The 17,059-nt window shown below is 38.3% G+C and overlaps 1 protein-coding gene across 1 annotated transcript in view; it reads right to left on the bottom strand.

Moving 5' to 3' along the window:
• PARD3B (par-3 family cell polarity regulator beta) overlaps positions 1 to 17,059 on the bottom strand; it is a 929,552-nt gene that overhangs the window by 588,814 nt on the left and 323,679 nt on the right. The window lies entirely within an intron of this gene.

Genomic DNA, 17,059 nt, shown 5'->3' with positions numbered 1-17,059 from the left:
CCAAGGAGCATTTTTTGAGCACTTATAATGCACCAAGCACTGTGTTAAGAACAGAGGATGTAGCGCCAGCCTCAAGACCCTATCAATTTAGGAGTAGGAAGGGCAGGTGAATATGAAAGTCAATACAGACATTGTGACGTGACAGAACAGCTGAATGAGCAAAATGTCATGGCAGGAGGAGGGGAAGATTCTTTCCATGTTTGCTTGCAGGGAAGATGCTAAAGGAGGCGGGGCGGGGAAGATGACATTGAAGTTGGTCCTTTAGTAGCATGATTTCATATGACAGCAGGCTTGAGAAGCCTTTCAAGGCAGAAGGAACAACAGGCACAAAAGCACAGGAACAGGAAACTGCAAATTCGCTATTTGCGAAATGCCGCCCAACTAGTGCCATGTGTTTCCGGTGCAGGTCCCCGGGGGTTGCCAGGAAAAGAAGGAGAGGAACTCAGGCTAGGCGGAAAGGTTAGAAAATGAAGGACCGTGACCGTCTTGCCCACAGTGTGTTTCCTAGACTCTGTACTAGGTGTTACGGCTTATAATGTGCGCTTGTGCCTGACAGAGCTTCAGTCCTAACAACAAACCCATCAGGAAAGTCACCTCAAATCTTTCTGGAAGTAAGATCAGATGTAAACAGACACACTTCGCCAAAGTGGCATCCTGTGTGCATGTCCCCCTCATGGCCCCATCTCAGCATTCCCCCATCAAAAGATGAGAACACACAGTATGGGCATTTGCAAGTTGAGTTATCTGACAAACGCAATTGAAGAGTCACTCCACACGGACTGTGTGCGTGAGTCAGAGGGTGTGTGTGAGTGAGTGCGTGACAGTGTGTGTGAGTGTGTCAGTGTGTGTGTGTGCAAGAGATGGTGGAAGACGGAGGAGTAAAGACAGGTAGTGGGTCTCACCAGGTGATGTCAGGTACAATCACAGCAAATCATTCTATCAGCAACTGAAAAAGCAGACCTTTTCAAAATGAAGCTTTTCTAAATTTAGAAAGCTCACTATTATTTTTACCTGAAAAATAACTGATTATAATCCAATATCAACACTGGATTAAATAGTTGGATTATAGAAATATAAAATTATAAAATAGCTGACCATATGACGGAGTGGTTGGCCAGGAGCTGTGCCTTGACTGCCCGCCTGAGCACTGGGCTCCACGCGAGTCCTGCCCTCCAAGAGTGGTGACAAAGGGATGGAGACGGCCGTGGCAGCTCTCCGCCTGTGCGCAGCCAGCGAGGGGAAGCTGGCAGCTGGCAGCCTGATGGACGGCTGTTTACTGGAGGGCACATCTCCTCGCCCTCTCAGTACCCTAGGGGGATCTGGGGGACAAGAGCCGCTGACAGGAGGCCCCCAAGAGTCGTGTCTGACCCTCCCCAGTGTAGCTCTCGCTCTGCCCTCCGAGGTCTCCACGGAGCCCCAGCCTCTGGAGCTGCTTCACTGAAGGGACCACGTTCAAAAGGCACCCTGCTTCCTCCTCCTCCCCATCTCCGCTCCTTACAGGGGTGACTGCTAGAGTTGGCTCTGCTCTGTTTGCTTCGGTGTCCTTTGTTCTGAATTTGTGTCACCTGTTTCATTCTTTCTGCTGTGTTCAGATTATCTTCTACATCACCTTTTTGTTTTTTTCCTAACTTTGGTTTATAAAGCATTTGTATTGTTCTTAGCTAAGTTTCCTGTAGGTGACATAATGTCCAGTGTCTAACCTTCTTTTCCACTTTTACTAACTCATTGCTAGCATTCTGCTTAAAGTTCCCTTCAGTATTTTACTTTTCACCTTTAATTTTTTTATGCTTTCCCTCTGACATCTTAATGTCTGGTGTTACATTCAACTTTGTCACTGCAGTCTTCTTGTTTACCAATGGCAGACAGGAAGGACAAGGGAGGGATGGCAATGGGAAGCCTTCTCTCAAACAGAACAGGATGGATTTTCTTCCGCTTCCCACAAAAGTCTCTCTCATTCTCCTTAATTGGTTCCCCAAGCAATTCTATAAATATGGAGTTCAATAAAATAAAATAAACTCCAAACCGGGTAACTAAAGAAACCTTACGGCTCGCTTTTTCATGGCACAAACCACTTACCTTCACCGTGAGCAGCCTGTAGGATCTAAAAACCTGGCACATATAACCACCGGGCAAGGGACAACATTGGAGCAGGGGTCCCTCAGGAAAGGACACTAAGTCACCTCCCCAGGTTAACCTCAGTGACACTGAGAGTTCCGTGGGAGAAGGCAGGATAAGGCCTCATGGCGGGATCCAGGATTCTCTTGTGTAACAGGCAGCCTGCCTCTAACCTTGAGTTTCCCACCAGTCACAGGAAGATCCGCTTTGCATACGGGGTCTTTCAAGTCACCTTTCTTTTAGGAGAGAAGATGTTTGAGTCTGAGAAAAGCAAAAAGAAGCTGTTTGGATCTGTGGTCATCTCCAAACAAACATGTTTATTAAAAAAAATTTTTAAAAGTCAAGGGTAATTTTTTAAAAAGGTATATTTACACAAAATATTTAATTTTTCTTTAAAAAAAAGAGATATAAACTTAGATTGCAAAGAAGTCATAATCATTGTATAAAAAGAAGTTTGGAGATTTTCTATGTATTTCAAATACTTGTGCCAGTCTTGAATCTCATTACCATGGATCATAGGAAATTGACCACACAGAAGACTGCTCCTGTTAGTGGTCACTGGTGACCAGCACGATGTTTGTATTACCACTTGTCCTAGTTTTTTTTAATATTGACCTTTAAAATAGGAAGTTAAAGCTCTGCTAAGATGTCCGAGTCTGTGGAAAGAGAAGAGGGTTTTTCTCCCACTCTGCTGCTCTCTTGGGAACAACTTCAATAAAATTCAGAATTCAGAAATGTTTCAAATGTTCTCAAAAAGGCTTGTGATCCCTCAGAGTCCTATCAATAAATCAGTTCACAGAATCTGGGAAGGTTTATTTATCTGACTGGAACTAAGGAATTTCTACTAAATCACTACATTTTTTGAAATATTGGTTCTCAAATGAAATATCAAAACAGAAAGAGAAAGAAAAAAATATTTTGACCTGACATCTTAATGCAGCGTTACTATAAAAACAGAAAAAGTAAAAGTTACATTTCCAGAGATAGTCAATTTTAACTGCAACCAGCAACAAAAAGATCCTTTAGTCTTATTCATTTTAGCAATTGGTTTGTAACATGCATCCTGCTTTGCTTATTATAGCCTAAGAAGATTGATTCACATGTTGAAAAATCCAGCTTAGTTCAACTGTACAAAGTAGTAATTACTGAATAACTATAACTCAGATTTTTTCATATATTTGAACATTACCCGAAATGAATATCAAAAAATCTAAACAGCCAAAAATTCCTTGAATCAAAATTATATAAAACCAACTTAAAGATATGCATTTAGGAATGGCTAAGTTCAAGTTCTGTACTTCCTTTCAGACCATATATTCCAGTAATTATATTTGACATTTAGAACACGTACAAGGATATAATTTTTAAAAATACATACATACTCAGAATGCAATAACGAGAGTTCTAAAAACCAAATGAAATTCAGTTTTTAAGAAATACTCTGCAGTGTCTCTGCTCATCATCTACAGCATCTAAAAATGCCATCCCAGGGAGAATAAATCTTCCAGGAAAATTTCCTTTAAATGGAACCAAAGGTTAAAAGACCCACACTGGAAACCCTGCAGCACAAAGGACCTCAATATTACCTCGAGCAATTGACAAGGAGCTTTAATTTACCCATTTAGAGAGCCTGATTTCCATAGGAAAGGTGCAGCAGTCATCAATCTTGTCCTGCTAGGAAGTCCAAGAGGGGAAAACAAAATTTCACCAGCTATGTGTGCATTAACTCTTTCGTGTCACTGACAGCCGTGTTGTTAAATGTGTTTTCAGGGCATTAATTACCATCCTAATAGATTAAAGTGTTAGAACTTTCCAAAACAGAGCTATTTCATCTACAGTTAGCAATGTAACAAACCTTTAAAAATATTCTCTGTTCTCTGAAAAGTATGATATTGAAGTCTTTTTCATTCATAAATCTTCATGAATTTTAATGTTAACTTCTAAAATAGAATATTGTATATAGCTCTACAAGGTTATGATACACAACAAAAATGTCATGGCTAAAGATAAACATATGGAAATAAATACATAACACACCCCAAGCTTTATCAGTGACTAAGACGTTAGTTTTTAACTGTCCCATGTTAATTGAATAGAACATATGACACTGAACATCTGCTACTGAATCAACTAACTTGGAGATGATTAATTCATTTGCAGCACATCTTTTATAGCTCCTCCACTCTTTCTTGCACTACAGTTATTTCTTTCTCTTCGATCTTAATAAATTATAAGTAACTTGAGGCCAAGGTCACTCTCTGATTGATCCTGGTGGCTCTGCAACAGTGAGCCCCCTGCCTGGAATGGAGCAGGAACTCCCAGAGTATCCACTGTTCTTACTGGAATATCAACAGGCCATTCTCAGCAGCTCAGACCTAATGTCCAATTTCCAAGCTGTGCTCAAAACCACTGTGACAACAGACCCAGCCTTGGACTTCTCCCACCCACTTATGTCTACAGCCAGTGAATTGTTCCCAAAGCCCCCAGGTAGCACCTCTAGTAGTGGGACTGGTTACTATCTTAGAATTGCCTCAACATAATTTTATTTGTAATGATTTTCATGTATATGAATGACGGAATCAATTCTAGACATAAAATTTGTAGATAAAACAACTGAGTGAAAAAAAATTTCTTAAGTTACTTAATCAGCATAATTAAATAACCTGTACTTCTGCAGGCATTTCACAATCACTCTGTAAGTTGGAGACCCCAGGATGTCTCAGAGAACATCCCACTAGGATACCATCTCACTTCTTAAGGAGGACGTAAGGGACCGTAATAGACGTACATGAAACGTCTGAGAGAGGAGCCGGTGTTCTTGGTTCTATAGCTGGCATGGTGATGAACCTGGACCCATGACTGAATACTTTTGAATTCTTCTCCAAAAGTCTAAATCTTCCTACATTATCTTCTGAGGATATTATGATAGGAATTAAAAACACCCACAGTGCCTAGCAAGCTCTCCTATGAATACTTTTCTAAAAGGATCAGTGTAAAAGTAATACTCGTCTTTCCTATTTCAGAAGAAAAAGTATAACGCTTCAACTTACAAATTTGGTTCTACGGTAAGATAGCAGGTATGCTATTCTCAGGAGATATCAGCAAACCACAGGGATAATGGTAATTTATGCACATTTGGGGACAGTCAATGGCCTGAGAAAAGCATGCCAATTGAGAAATAATGGCATGGTAATTAATAGGCAACAGCTTTTGATTATTATAAATTTCTGATAAGTGGTGGAGTTTCCCTGAAGAAATAAACAGTTTATCAGTGATTTGTAAAAAGCTACAAGGCCCTCTTTATAAAACTCACTTAAATTGCAGATATAGAGAATACTGGCATCATAACATTTCTTTTTATTTCCTAAGGATACTGCAAGGACCACATTGGACAATGTATATACAGGGCCTTTAAGTGATAAAGTACTATTCGAATGCAATATACTTTGCCTCAGATTTCAGTAGCTTTTTGAGTGACCAAAAAATGATGAATTCTTGTTAAAATAAGATTATTTTAATTTCTGAAATGATGTACATATCACAAAGGTTAATTTTTTAGTATCGGAATAGAACATGACATTTATTTAACATAATTTCTTGCTTACTCTGCTAGTTCGTTGGTTTATTTAAGCATAGATATACTGAATAAAGGACTTCTGTAATGTATTGTCCTAAATTTCACCACCTGCCTTTAGTGATCTACTCTACAGCTCAGCAATTCCTCTGAAGGACAATGCCACCTCCCTTTTGAGACAAATATGTCACCCATTCTTCATTTTGTTTGGGTTAATGGAGGAAGAATCTAGCATTACTCTTAAATGAGGTATTAATAAAAGACAACTTCTTTTTAAATGTTGTGTTTACAGTGAAGGGGTGGTTATAACTAATGTGGTTGGGGCCTTAGTAACACATTACGAGGCCTGCGTGAGCTCTTTGTATACAGACACTGTGCTGGGCAGTGGGTATACACATTGGTCAACAGACATCATCTTGGCCTTTCTGTTGCTTATGATCTGTGGTTCTCAACACTGGCTGCACAAAGAACCATCTGAAGAATGTTTGAAAAATATAGACGATCAAGCTCTAACCTCTGCTTCAATTTGTCTAGGATGACATCTAAGCAATGGCATGTTTTAAAATTCCCCTAGGTGACTTTAATGCACAGCCATGGTTGAGAAGCCCTAGTCTAGTAAATGAGAGAGGCATAAGATAAAAATATAATTATAAAATTTTATAAGTGCTATACAGGAAAAGTTAAGAAGTTATGGGGGTGATTAAGAAGACTGAAGAGTTGGGGGAATTAGTCAAGAAAGGCTTCTCTGAATCAATGACATTTAAACTGAGAGCCGAAAGATGATGGGGTTGGAAAAGTGAGTGTGCTGGGGGAACTCTGGGCAGAGGAAAGAGCATGTGTCCAGGCTTTAGGACAAGAAAGTCCTGGCACATAGAACGCAGTGAGAAAGCCAGTGTGGCTGGAATGCAGTGACCAAGAGGAAAGTGGTACAGAAGTGGCTGGAGAGGTAGGCAGGGGCCTGAGGCCCAGAAGACAATGGGTGAAGGCTTCTGGATTTCACCTGAAGTGCAGGGGAAAGCTATCTGATGCATTATTGTTTTGTCAAAAAGTGACATTCAGATGAAGAGAGAGCACGACGATTTTTCTTTCATTTGTTTAACACTTCTAATTACAAAGTTTATTTTAAAAATCGAGATAGCTAGTCAGACAGACAGAAAATGGACAAGACTCCAAGAGGTATTAGGCATGGCTTCCATCTTCCTCGGGCGGGTGGCAGTGATAAGAGTAGTTACAGGACCGGAGGGCATGCCCAGGACTTGACACTGAGTTTGTCTCACTTGTCTCTATTTCAAGAATTCCTCCACTCTTTCCAATTTTCACAACACTGAATTTTCTAACCAAGCTCCCTTTGAAATGCAGCAGATTCTCCAAAGAGAAGCCTCTTAAAACTGAAACTGTTCTATTTTGTAATTACAAAGGAGAACTAGAATTTATTACATATTTATTTCAGGACCCAGGATTTAAAATTTATGAAATTGCCTATATACTCTCAGTAACATGAAAACAAAGAAAAAAAAAATGATAAAAGAAGGACAATGAACAGACACAGGCTCAGGAGACCTTTACAGCTGGTAACAGCTGGTAACAGCTGGAGAGGATGCATGGGTACCCCTAGCTGGGAAGGAAGGCTCTGCGGGTCCCACAGCAGTTCTTCAGTCACACCAACACACGCTCATCAGAAATCCATATTCAGGAAGTCAGAATAATGCTGTATCTCAAGAATCAAGGTCTAGAAACATTCATACATGATTTGGGGCAAGGCCACACATAATTTTGGGAAAAGCTTACCTAGTCTAGGAAGCTAGTTGATTGATCCTGGGGTACTCTCACCCATGACATAATGTCACAGACCGGCAACCAAGACCAAGAGCTAAATAATCATTAAGTTAACAACAAAGAAAGAGTAAATACACATTTACAATATTTCTAGAAAAGAGATCCACAAGACTACAGTCAAGTACCAACCAAGCACCCTGAGGCCAGTGGAGTGGGTAAGGATGGGCAGCGTGCTGAAAATGTACGTTTACAGAATTAAAGAGGGGAGGAGTCAGCATGCAGAAGCCAAGAAAAGGGAGGAAAAAACAGCAGACTATGAAAGTTCAAGTACATTCAGGGAGGAGGTTAGGCAAGAGTCAGAGTCTTTCTCTCCTCCCTGGTCCTGGCATCACCCTGAGTCAGGGGTCCCCTTTACGTACTGGAATATTATTGGGGCCCAAGAGACTGAGTTCATGTGACCTTGTGCAAGTTACCTAAACACCATATGTCTTCACTTCCTTGTCTGTAAAATGGGGATAACATTACCTAATTCCTTTGACTATCTTCACAATTAAATGTTATATTACAGTGCCCGTCACCTTGGAAGTGCATACTATATAGCAGCTAATATTTTTACTGACAAATAGTCCATCTTTCTCAGATAAAACATTTCTGTGTTTTTTCAGTTTCTGCACTTTTCATTGTCTTTCTTTGATCCATCAACTCTGTATACGCCCATATGACAGTGTTAAAGATTCACCATTGTAGTTTGTTTACTTCTCTGATAAGGCTATTTAATCATGATTAACTAGACATATTTGTATTTACTAAATTCATAACAAAGCAAAGAGTAAGCAGTTTTTGTTAGCAGTTAAGAGTCAGAGAATCTTCAATTCAAATCCTGGTTCTACATACTAGCTTGTACAAATTGGCACATTTCTAAGATCTCTAAACCTCTGCTCTCCCGTCTTTAAAATTGGGACAATCTGACTTTTCATTGAAATTATTACTAGGATTAAGAAAGATGGGCAGTGTTTGCCATCTTGTGAGTTCTTGGTACATGTAATACTTTAAAAAGAAAAAAAAATGCTGGGGCAGACAGTCCAAAGCAGATGAGAAAGGAGAAAGATGATAACCTAGTATTTTAATAGATGACACAAAGTTTTCCCTTTGTGAATTTATTTTTAAGGAATGCATTGTTTTGAAACCATGGATGAAGAGAAAACTGAAGAATTCATCTTATTCAAACACTATTGCTACTGATAAGCAGAGAAGTAAGTCACCAGCTGTTTCCCCTGAGGACTCCCTGACCATATGGCATGTGGCCTGGGAAGAGCACTAGGTGAGGGAGCTCAGAGCAGAAGCAGGCAGCGTTAGGTCTCTTATGGGCCCTGGAGTAAAGCTGTGTTCTGGGACTTCAGGCTGAACTGCCAAAAAGCATACAGTCCAATTCTCCTGGAGAACTTGGGAAAACAGATCAGTGAAACAGAATATCTACCACCATCATCAAAGAATATTCCAAGCAAAAGTCTACTTTCTACTTAGAAGATAAAAGCTACACTTAGGGCCTTCCCAGAATCTAGTACACACCGTATGCTCAACTAATAGTAAATAATTTGAAATTTGTTTTTAATACTCTGTGAAATTTCTTTAAAAAGCCTCATAGCAGCCTACAATCAGCCATTATTTTATAAAATCTGTAATCATGGAATTATCAAAACTACAGCAAAGCCATTATTTGAAACAGTAATGTTTTAAACAAGAGAAACAAGAAGCTCCATTCAAACTGAGCCCACAGTTATTACAGACCCTGCAGTATAGTAACATGGCCCTTGACGGGGGGCAGCTCATTTCTAAAGAACATACATCAGTTACACAAGACACACTTGACAAAAACAAAATCTACTTCTAAAAAGAACATGAAGATAAAATTTGACCTGTATTTTTTTTTTTAACATTCTTACATTCTCTAACACAAGAGACAGGGATCTCACGAGAACAGGACAAAGGTAAAAAGAAAATATAAGGAAGACAAGAATGAAGAAGAGTGGATGTAGACAAGGAAAAAGGAGTGAAACTGGGCTAAAAGTGCCTCATGGAAGTCAGATTACCAGGTGATAATCAAGCGTCATATAACAGATGAGGCTTTCTCAACGAGGGCAAAAGTAATAAGATCTACTGGTCACCAAATTACACTTCGTCGTCAATAAATCTGTGGTCAGAACAATTAAATTAGTTCTTTCTACTATTAAATCAATGACTCATATATATCAGACCCAAACGTCCTGGGAAAGCTTTGATGGATGTACCCTTCAAGCCTTTTGCTTTTCCATTAAGTACCCCTGAATAAACAATCAAACTAACAAATCCCCACCCAGCTCCCACTTGATTCCCAACCTTCTCCTTCATTCATGGGAACAGGACTTGGAATGCCCAGATAAGAAGTACGGTTTCACACCTCAATGTATGACAGGAAATAGAATATTTTAATGAAAAAGAAAAAACATGGCTAATAGGTTGCAATTTTATCTACATTTTAATAAGCAGGTTTTAAATATATATATTAAATATATGTTTAATTAATTAATCAAAACCCTGACCATACATTTGAATAATTGAGCATAAAAAGACACATCTGCTCACTCAGTGGACACTTCACTGAGTATAATTCAGTAATCAACTCATTGATCCTGTTTTGCTTCAGTTGATGCACATAGAAAAACCAGACCAGGAACTTCTAGGCAGTTGCATCAACATGAAGCACCATTCGGGTAAAACATGAACCCCTAGTGTCCCCCAAACTAGTGATGTTCATCAAGCAGCCAAAATTCAATAAAACCAATCTACCTGTCCTCCCCATAGTGTCACTGTTTCTTTCACACTGCATTAAACATAGTTTTAAACACTCAGAGTGTATCTGTTCCCTTTAGCTAATCTTGCAGTAAAACGATATTAAGCAATTAACAGCATGACAATGATGGAAACAGATGTCACAAGTAAAAAATTTGGAGGCAAAGTGATGCAGAAGATAGAAAACTGGTCTAGAATCAAGAGACTCGGCTTCCTTCCCATCAATGTCACTGAATATGGCTTTACCCTAGGCAAGTCATTTAACCTAGTTACACTTCAGCCTCCCTTTCTGCAACCATCTGCTTTGCTCATAGGAATGCCAGGACAATTAACAAGAGTGCCTATAAAAGTGCTTTGAGCTCACAAGAGCAAGACTGCATAAATACAAGGTATATTACTCTGATTACAAGGAAGTACCAAGTAGATTTTTCTGTAAGCTGTAATTATAAAGTGGAATAATCCACAACAGCAAAAGGTGATGCTGCAAATTACAATCTATGTCATTTTTCAGACACTTATCATTCTAGGCAACGACATTAGAGACATAACAGAAGAGAAAAATAACTCCAAGTGAGACGCTGAGCAGAGGCAAGAGATCTGACTAGCTAACCTGGAGAACTTACAATGCAGATCCATTTATTAAATGTAGGTTTGGACAAAAAGTCACTAAAAGATGACCTCTGATAGCTCATAATAAAGCATAGTAGTTTAGTAGTCCATGTACAACCCTAAAAGCAATCTGGGCCTTTACGGTCATAACCATTATTTCTAACACAGCACATATTTTTAAAGAAAGAATCTAAATTCTCCAAATATCAGTGTTTCTTTTAAGTGAAAGATAATTGTTAATAAGTTCTACGTAGCATTTTCTATAAAATGAACAAAACACTTAATAAAGCCACACTTCATTAGTTAAATCTCCTCTATTTCCAATTACCCATATTCCAATCTGCCTACATATTTATTTCTTAATTAAAGTCCCTCTTATATATCAGGGTGGCATCAATTAACATCAAAGGTAAATTAACTGTGGCTCTAGATCCTAAACCCATGCACAATTTCATCAGCCAACATGCTACTCTTCCTTGGGAGGTTCTGGGTAGGTTTCATGTACCTATAGCTTGGAAAATAATTTTACTCCAGGCAGATGCAGGATGTGCACAGAGCCCTACAAATTCTATTAATTCTAATGATGAAAAGAGTTACTCATTTAAACTATTTCAAGTACTGTCCCTACAGACACCTTAGAGCAAATCATTCTTAACAGTAAAATTACCCTAAGAGGTTTGAGATGGAGGTCACTTAGGGGCTCTCACAGCCTGAGGAGCCTTGCAATTTGCCAGATAGAATTTAAGACTGTTGAGTAATCTAATAACACATAACCCTCCACAATTAATTCCTCATGAGCCAAACAAACTAGGCACAGGAATAGCCGCATCCCCTTGAAGTGATCAGCAGCAGTACCAATGGCCTGACAAAGGAAAAAGGCGAGCTCTTTGATGAGATATCATCAACTAAATGTAAAAATGAGAAGCACAGGTATAACCACAGCTCTTTAGGGATAAGACCAGATGGTTTTTATTTGTGTGTTTATTTAATCTCTTTCCTTTGATAAACATGCTTCCTTTTTTTCTTAATTGAGACAATCTTTTCTAAAAGCAGTTTAAGGTTCACAGCAAAATTGAGGGGAAGTTACAGAAATTTCCCCTATACTACCTACCCCCACACATGCATAGCCTCCCCATTATCAACATCACCCACCAGGGTGGTATATTTGTTACAACTGATGAACCTACACTGACACATTATTATCACCAAAAGTCCACAGTTTACATTATGGTTCACTCTTGGTGCTATACTTTCTATAGGTTTGGACAAATGTATAACGACCTATATCTATTACTATAGTATCATACAGAGTATTTTCACTGCCTTAGAAATCCTCTGGGCTCTGCCTATTCATTCCTTCCCCCTGCCCTCCGCCAATCCCTGGCCATCACTGATCTTTTTGTCTGTATAGTTTTGATTTTTCCAGAATGTCATATGGTTGGAATCATACAGTATTTAGCCTTTTCAGACTGGCTTCTTTCCCTTAGTAATACGTGTTTAAGGTTCCTCCCTGTCTTTACATAGCTTGATAGCTCTTTTTAGTGCTGAATAATTTTCTGTTGTCTGGATATACCACAATTTATTTATCCATTCACCTAGTGAAAGACATCTTGGTTGCTTCAAAGTTTTTGGCAATTACGAATAAGGCTGCTGTAAACATTCGTTTGCAGGTTTTTGTGTGGATATAAGTTTTTAATTCCTTTGGATAAATACCAAGGAGTGCAATTGCTGGATCGTATAGTAAGAGTATGTTTAGTTTTGTAAGAAACTGCCAAACTGTCTTCCAAAGTGGCTCTACCATTTTGCATTCCCACCAGCAGTGATGAGCTCCCACTGCTCCACAACTTCACCAGCATTTGGTGTTGTCAGTGTTCCAGATTTTCGCCATCCGAATAGTTGTGCAGTGGTGTCTCACTGTCATTTTATTTTGCATTTCCTGATGACATATGATGTGGAGCATCTTTTCATATGTTTATTTGATATCTGTGTATCTTCTTTGGAGAGGTGTCTGTTAAGGTCTTTGGCCTACTTTTCAATCGGGTTGTTTTCTTATTGTAGGGTTTTAAGAGTTCTTTGTATATTTTGATCAACAGTCCTTTATCAGATGTGTCTTTTGCAAATATTTTCTCTCAGTCTGTGGCTTGTCTTCTCGTTCTCTTGATCCTTATATTTGTATCATAAACTGCTATACAATACTACTGTTCAACTCCTATGTACATTTACCTCCAGTTAAAGAATGCTTATTAACAATCAGAAACTCATTCTCTCTTGACAAAATTATTTCAAATTTCTATTATCCTCTGCCACTTAAAATTTTTTTCTTTCCTTTAGAAGCAATAAATACACTTCAACAAACAGTGAGTACCTATCATATGCAGAAAGGATACAATACTTCAAGTAAGAAATTATCTCTCGCCTACTTTAGTGAGGAACAGTGGTTGCTCATAAGCAAGATAAATTTTCAGGATGAAAAGTAAACAGGGACAATTAAAGGCAGTTGATTTTTTTTTTCTGGAGGAGAACTTAAGTGGAATTGTTTCTTTTATTAAAGGAAAAACAAAAGAAAACAAAATCAGAATATTAGCTTCATTAAACAGATGAAACATAATAAAGTGCAGGGGATGATACTTCCTGGAATCAAAATCTAGACTATGACAGGAAGTTCTCTCACCCAAGCTTGAAAAATACTTTGAGATACGATTTTTAAGGGGCATAAAACTGCTTAAATGAACAATTTCTATATCATCGTCTATACTGAAATAGTATATATACCACATTACATTACATTACATTGTAATCCATTGAATGCATGAATGATTAAAAGATCTCTAAAATAACACCAGCCAGCCCTGGTGCTGTAGGGGCTGCGCGTTGCTGTGCTGCCGAAAGCTATGCCACGGTATTTCAAATATCAGTAGGGTCATCTATGCAGGACAGATTTTAGCAGAGCTTCCAGACTAGACAGACAAGGAAGAAGGACCTGGCCACCCACTTCCAAAAAATTGGCCATGAAAACTACACGAGTAGCAACAGAGCATCGGCTGATACAGCGCTGGAGGGTCAGAGGCTGGTGCAGAAAGACCGGGCAGGGCTCCACTCTGCTGTCCCTAGGGGTGTGAGGAGTCGGAATCCACTCAACACCACTAACAACAACGAGGTAACACCAGGTGTGTAGTTTACCTCCCAACCTAAAATGATGCAAGACTAGAATTTAGCAAATCCAGATAAAGGGATGGTAAATATATCTATTAGGGTGTCTCTCTCCAACATCAAATGCCATGAGATTTTTGCAGCTGTGTAATTAAATAACGCTCATAATCAAACATTTACAAAAAGCAAAGTTCTGATTATGAGTATCTGAGACAGATTCACACGCGCAGAGATGCCAAGCAAATTGAGGTGCAAATTCACTCTTCTGTTTTGAAAATTTAGCCACCAGAGTGGTATTCCTTTTTTCCTTCCTTAGTTTGTTTTTATTTGTTTTGTTAAGAATAAAAAGGATTTAAATGAATTAACCAGTCTTTGGGCCAGTGAGTAACAGGTGCGGAAGCTGGATCAGATCTGTAGTATTTAAAAGGTCTTCAAAAGGTATCAAAATCTGGGAAAGCTTGCCAATATTATTTTTCCTTAGAAGAAAAGATAAAAAAATCTTTCTAAGCTTTTATGTAAATGTATGATTCAAAGTAAATTATATCTTCTACTACAAGAAAGACAATGGCTACTTTATATCCTAAAGGTTTTCAACTCACCCTATAGAAAAAACTCATGGTGATATATTATTTTAAAATAAACTACGATTAAATGGGCCTTCTCCAAACCCCAAAACAAACACTCCTAAATTGATAAGAAAATCGACCTGCTGGACAACTTATGTTTATCAAGTCCTTTCTAGATGCCAAGCACTGTGCTAAGAGCTTTGCATGGATAATCTCATTAACACCAATAGCACATGCTACGATTACCCCTATTTTACACACAAGGTAACCGAACCATAAAAGAATGAAGAAATTTGACCAATGTCACACAGCTCATGTGTTGGAGGTGAGAATTGAAGTAAGGCAGTTTGACTCACGAGTGCTCTTTACAAAATTCTTAATGTGACATCATAAATGTCCTTGAAGATCTGCCATTTTTTGCTTTTCTTCTACGTTAAAGCTAAGCCATTCCTTTCACCAGCATTCAGCCAATAAAGGGAACTGCTCCCAGTACAGGACCATGACATCAGCCTGGAGAACTTGGCTTGCTTTGTTGTATGGCAAAACAAGAAGATAAATACATATGAGATATATTTGTGCCCTTAAAGACCTTTACAATTTAATTGAGGAGATAAAATATCTATGCAAGTGTGAAACTTGGTTTTCAGACAAGTTTTACAGTAACAAAGGAAGTAAGACAAGCTATTATCTAGGAGAGGACAAAAGGAAAGGGGAGGCAGCCAATAAAGCGAGAAGTGTCTGAACTAGTATTCGGGAGCCCTGGAGAGTTCTGGAACTCAGAAGCAAGTGGAGGATAACATTCCAGACACAGAACACGGTAAGTGGGTTGAGGGTTATAACGGCCTACAGACAAATGACAGGACTTGACCATTGTATGGTGACTGACTATCTTAAGAATGAAGTTTCCCTAAAAGGGGGAGGGACTAGGGCAGCCAGGGAAACTGAAGGTTCAATTACTGGATTAAGGAGAGAGTGGGAGGTAATGAGGTCAAGTTGGTGAGTACAAAATCCTTCAGAACTTTAGACAGGAAATGAAAAGAATAAAAACGACATGGGATTTAAAAGAACACAGTCTTTTTTAAGAAGAAAGAAAAATTGAGCACGTTGGTAAGTACAAGAAGAACAGACTCTATAAAGAGTGGAATTAGAAATATAAAGAGTTTTTCAATCTCCCTTTAAGAAAATGTAATTATTTACATTTTTTTAGGAAACTTTAGGAAAAATGTAATTCTTTGAGCAAAAGTCCCAGAGATTCAAGAAGATGGGGGATTATGACTAAAAACATAAATTAAACAGTTGGGCTTGGCAAAGAGGAGGACTATTTCTTACTTAGACACAGTAAATAGAAGCAAGTGAAAACATACCAAGATTTTCACGTTGAAGGAGGAAGGGAGAATTAAAGGGGCTAAACTTGGGCAGTCTTAATATTCTCAGCAAATTAAAACTGAATGTCATCCTTCTAACTATAATGGGAGTAGGGATAGAGTTGGATTTGGGAAGAATTAAATTGTCTAGAGTAGTCAAAATAGAGAAAAAAAAAATAATTATGTCTTATGAGTTGAGACACAACATTTGTTTTCATTTTCTGTTTTGCCAGGATTCTAGGGAAAGGAACTTTCTCCCAAATGCCCATGTCTGAGGGAAGAACCAATATTTATTTATACAAGCTTCTCACTTAGTTGATCTTCTGATAACCTATAAAATCAAAATGAAGTAATTTTTTAATCAATTCAATTGATTTAATCTCCTTCAATGACGGCTGCCTAGCCTCACCCTTGCAGGAAAGTAAAATTCTGTATAAAAATTTAAGCATGAAAGAAAACATATTTCATTTAGTACTTAAAAACAGTTTATCCATCAGTCATTTCTAATTCATTTTATTATCGATTAATAAATTTTATTTAGCCAAGATAGTAATATTAAGATATCTTCTTAAAGTAAAATAACAACAAATGAGCTGTCTTGATCCATTCTTCAAGTCATTAACATTGGCAAGTTGGAAGCTTCGATTACTGAGGATCTGTAGCATTCAACATCAATTAAGTGTTACTGTGTCCATTAGCAGATTATTTGACTAGTCCAACAAGATGACCTTTATGCTGCTAAATTCCAGAAATATTAGTGTAGCTGCCTCCAAAAAAAGTGCACCTACCTGTGATACACCTAGTGATGTTTTACTAACAGCAAATTCTTTACACAAGCATATTGAAAAGAAGTCCATGAAATCTTACGGAAAATATTTTTGGTTAAACTCAAAAGTAAAGTAGTCTATTTAAGAAAACCAGCTATGTGGAGCAGCCATTGACCAGGAGTACGGGGGCTTAGTGTGTTGGGGTCAGTTGCAGATATTAAAATAATCATCAAATATCTCCATGGTGAAGAGGGTAGCAAGGACAGAGACCATGCAGGTCAATTCCCAGTTCTGAAGCAGAACATTTTC

The sequence above is a fragment of the Ceratotherium simum genome, chromosome 9, assembly GCF_057802395.1.
Source record: "Ceratotherium simum simum isolate JZ-2026a chromosome 9, ASM5780239v1, whole genome shotgun sequence".
In the NCBI taxonomy this organism is placed as follows: Eukaryota; Metazoa; Chordata; class Mammalia; order Perissodactyla; family Rhinocerotidae; genus Ceratotherium; species Ceratotherium simum.
Note: the sequence above shows the minus strand (reverse complement) of the source record. Positions and strands in the feature narration are given on the sequence as shown.